This window comes from Lactuca sativa, chromosome 3 (assembly GCF_002870075.4).
Source record: "Lactuca sativa cultivar Salinas chromosome 3, Lsat_Salinas_v11, whole genome shotgun sequence".
Lineage (NCBI taxonomy): Eukaryota > Viridiplantae > Streptophyta > Magnoliopsida > Asterales > Asteraceae > Lactuca > Lactuca sativa.
The window spans coordinates 169,889,317-169,894,166 of record NC_056625.2 but is presented as its reverse complement, the minus strand read 5'-3'; the positions used below and the strand labels follow the sequence as shown (position 1 = coordinate 169,894,166).

General features: G+C 38.4%; 1 long non-coding RNA gene across 1 annotated transcript; it reads right to left on the bottom strand.

Moving 5' to 3' along the window:
- Positions 1–653: 653 nt before the first annotated feature.
- Positions 654–2,798, bottom strand: LOC111917333 (uncharacterized). The gene is made up of 3 exons (XR_008231250.1): positions 2,338–2,798; positions 1,725–1,805; positions 654–786 (listed from the first exon to the last, which is right to left on the bottom strand). It is a non-coding gene; the product is annotated as an uncharacterized LOC111917333 (long non-coding RNA).
- Positions 2,799–4,850: the final 2,052 nt, after the last annotated feature.

Genomic DNA, 4,850 nt, shown 5'->3' with positions numbered 1-4,850 from the left:
CAGTACCCTGTACAATCAACCAATTACATATATAACAAACACTTATTTAGGTCTACTAGCATAACTTTTCTCTAACTACACCTATATCCTACCATATAAATGATATATAATGTCCCACATAGTATAGTGAGAAAACTTAGCTAAGTCAAGCGACAGAAAATCAAAGACCGTTTTTGCAATGAACGACTAGCACGAAGCACCTAACACCTGGCTGAGGACAACCCTTAGTCAAATCCTCAAGTTCCCCAAAGTTTTACCAAATTCAAACTGGTTAAAAATCCAATAGACAATAATCAAAGAAAACAATCAATAGACAACAACTCAAAGTCAACTATCAACTGTCAATTTGGTCGAAGCGTGTTGCGACCTAACTCTTGGTCTCTTCGATAGCACTAGGTGAGAAAAATGGTGAATTCAACGTAGTCCTCATCTTGTGACCCTCTCTTGGTCACACCATGCTTCATTGGGAAGAGAACTTACTTTATTATTTGCTTAATCACTTAAGTCAAAATGTCACACCCCCAGCCGAGGCGGCGAGACATGCCGGGATGTGCGACTAAGTTCATGGATCACAGATAAATTGAATATACAGCACAAGTACAACAATAAACAAAACAACATTTCATTACATATTTATGTTTTCATACATGGTTCTTACAGATAGTAATATAATAATAATATGAGTTTGCCTTAACAGTTAGGCATAACAGTTCAAAAGTAGAAAATTAAAGTACTTGCGAGCCATGTTTTCCATCGTCTGAGTGTCCCCGAAATTTCACTGATTTCCTGAGAATACATGTATTTTGAAAGTCAACACGAGGTTGGTGAGAGTCACAGGTTTTCTACTAGCCGCAGTAATAATACTTTCAAAAGTCCAAAAGTATCTTTTTCTTGTATAACAATAAGTTGAAACAATGCTTGCCATGAGTCTTTAAAAGCCAATAAGTAATTTTATAAATAAATCTATGCTTTTAAAGAAAACGTGTTTGATATAACTTCATGAAAGTTTAAATATATCCATTGTATAAGTAACCACTATACTTAAAAACAGTTCTGAAAGCAACCAAACCTATGGTTCTAGTGAAAAAGTGAGAGAGATTCGTGTTAATGTTTTTAGTGAGTTCTATAATCGAGCTATAGATGAAAAGTACCCCTCCCTACGACGCTTCATTGGACGTCGTAGTAACGATCGTAGACACATATCACCTGCTTCGATTGATCAGTCGATGGTTGTAGCTAGCAACCGCAGGTGGGGTTGTCGACCCCATATAGATCTATATATATGTACCTCGCTCCAAAGATTAACGATTATAGCAGTGTGGGGCAGACTAAGTGATTAAACTCAGCTAATGAATAGTAGCATCTCACTCAAAAACCATTAACGAAAAGTTTGTGAATAAATCTCAGCCCTAACTTAATTATAGATAAGTACCGGGCATAATGAATTTCGTAGTATAGTATTTGTAAAAGCCGAGTATGGTTGACGTATTTATAAAAGTATAAATTACTCGCTTTTATAGAGATATGCATTTTAACATAATGATCTTGTACAAGTGTGTAAAGCCTTATGCATGATAATATTCAGATATGGAAGTCTTTATAACTTTTAAAATTGTAGCATGCGTATCATATAAGACATATGTATTTGCATAATAAATACTATTTAGCACATGTATTCTCCCCCAAGAATAAATAAAATATTGAAAAGGGGCCGTAACTGTCACCTTATCGAGTGGTTAACGAGTAGTTCTGAAAGTCGAGATGTGTTGCCGAGAGGTCGTGATTTCCGGGATAAATCCGATTTCCTAGAAATATTCGTTATAAATCAATATTTGATGGGAGATTTGGTATTTGAACTAGTATAATGATTTATAATTTTTCTAAATCTTTATTATACCAAAATTTATTGAAATCAAAACACAATTTTTTTTATAATTTAAGATTTAACAACAATCAAATATAAAATGTATATATATGTAAAAAATGAATTTATGAAATTTCTATTTTTATATTTTGAACTTCTATTGAAAGGATTTTTCGAAATTTGGGTAGATTGTGAATATTTCAATTGTATGTTTTGGACTTAGGACCTAGTTTAAAAACAGTTTTTGGGAGTAAGGGGTTAAATCTGGAAAATATCATACTTGGGGGACTGCATGTGGCAAAACCGCATGCATGTTTGTGTATCTGATTCGTGAACAGGAGGGAAACCTCCTATTCTTCTTCTTCTTCGTCGCAGGTTTATTATAGCCAAAAAAAATTTCTTATGTCATTCGCTAATCAGTCGAAGATGCATGTGATATTTGGAAACATTCTCTAAGGGGTGGAGGTGCTTACCAGTGGCGAAAATGGAGGCCAGAAGTGGTGACAGTTGTTGTCGCTGCAACAGGCGGCCGGCGGGGGGGCTGACGGAGGTGGTAGTTCGGTGCTGTTGCCTTCGTTCTTCTTTCTTTTACCAGTATTTCGATGCAGGAATTGTGGAGAAGCTTTTGGGGATCGAAATTAATAGCAATGACAGCTTAGGGATGAAGTTCTTCGGTGGTGGAAGTGGGTGTTTGAAGGTTGCAATGGGTGGTGGGTGATTGCCGGCAGGAGGGTGAAACGGTGGTGGCAGGAGGCTACTCCGGTGGCCTTCTGATGTTTCTTTCTTGCTTATTTCAACAGGGAAGACCAAAAAGGACGAGGGAGGGGGTTGTGGTGATTGAAAACAATAGCAGGAATGGGTTGGAGAGGTGATCCATGGTGGTGATGTTGTAACTGTGAGAGAGGGAATTGAGAGAGAAGAAGAAGCTGATGAATTTGATTGAGTTTATGAGAAGTAGTGGCCTCTATTTATAGTATAAGTCCATAGACACATACTTATTTATGGCCATACTTTCAATCCCATGTTTGTACCTTTGGTGAACCTTGCACACAAAGGAGGAGGGTGTATGAAGGAAAGGCACGTGGATTTGATACCAGCTGGAAGAAGATCAGGTTTTTGGAGTCCTTCACTCCATGTGGGCCCCACATGGGGTCTCCATTTTATGTCCAAAACATGCAAAAAAAAAACCGGGTGCCTCGGGATTCGTGCATAGAATATTTTTTCGATAGCATTTTTAGATAAAGTATAATTCAAGGATTCCAGAACCTCAAACGGATTAATTTTTGGAGTTACGGATCTTTGGGAATTTGTGTTTGAAGTTTTGCGTCTTAACGGTAGGCGGTGTCCGTTTTCGCGACTTTCATAAATATTTTCGTAAAAATTATTTCGAGTGTGAAATTAAATAATATACTATATCCTGATTCCAAAAACGCTCTCGGAAATCTCGTCGGCAAAGCGTAAGCGCCTCAACGGATTGTTTTGGTTTACGCGATTAAAGAAAACAGTGTTTTACTGTCCGTTTTTCTTATAACGGTTGTATCTTTTGCATACGAACTCCATTTTGGACGTTCTTTATATTTTCGGAAACAGGGGAACACGTGCTATTATATTTTAGTGTTTGTTTTTCTAAAAAATGATTAATGCTAAATTTCAGTTTTTCAGACGTATTACCCAACGCTGCAGTTGAGCATTTTGATTTGGTTACCAGGTTGCACGCTTGGACATAAAAATATCATCAGATATTACATAATAATTGAAATTAACTCCTTTATATTTCGTTAGATGCAATCAAAGCTGAATGAGTTAATTACAAATAGATTTTCTGAAATTTAGTCGTTTGAAATCTATGCCCTAAATTCCAGGATGTCACATTACCTCCCCGTTAAGGGAATTTCATCCCGAAATTATTTCATTCTTGGCTACTTTACACTAGGAGTTAGTTCTTTCACTAGTGGAGGGGGCATCATTGAATAAATGTGGGTACTTTTGCTTCATTTGGTCCTCGCGTTCCCAAGTAAACTCCGGCCCTCTACGAGAGTTCCATCGGACTTTTACTATAGGTATGCGGTTTTGTTTGAGTCTTTTAATCTCCCGATCCATAATCTCCACCGGTTCCTCCATGAAGTGAAGGTTTGTGTTGACCTGAATTTCATCGAGTGGTACAACCAAGATTTCATCGGCTAGGCACTTTTTGAGATTACACACGTAGAAGGTATCGTGAACCTTGTTGAGCTCTTGAGGTAGCTTGAGCTTATAAGCTACCAGACCAACCCTTGCTAGGATATCGAAGGGTCCGATGTAACGTGGGTTTAGCTTTCCTCTTTTTCCGAATCTAATGACACCCTTCCATGGGGCAACTTTTAGTAGGACTCGGTCTCCTACTTTGAATTCCAATGGTTTGCGTCTGTTGTCAGCATAACTCTTCTGCCGACTACGTGCGACTTTTAGCCGTTCTTTTATCTGAACAATCTTTTCTGTTGTCTCCTGAATGATTTCAGGTCCAGTGAATAGTGTATCTCCCATATGTTTTCCTGCTAGTTGGGTATCTCCAACCTCTGCCCAACATAATGGTGAACGACATTTGCGCCCATACAAGGCCTCGAATGGAGCGGCCTTTATACTAGTGTGATAGTTGTTGTTGTAAGAGAACTCAACTAATGGCAAGTGAGTATCCCATGCATTACCAAAGTCTATCACACAAGCGTGGAGCATATCTTCCAGAGTTTGTATTGTCCTTTCGCTCTGGCCATCCGTTTGAGGATGATATGCTGTACTCATGTCGAGTTTTGTGCCTAGGGACCTTTGCAGTGATTGCCAAAATCTGGAAGTGAATCTACTATCTCGGTCCGAGATGATAGATATTGGCATACCGTGTAGTCTGACTATCTCCTTGAGATAAGTTCTGGTGAGTTTTTCCATCTTATCAGTTTCCTTGATGGCTAAGAAGTGAGCGGACTTGGTCAAACGGTCAACCACTACCCATATG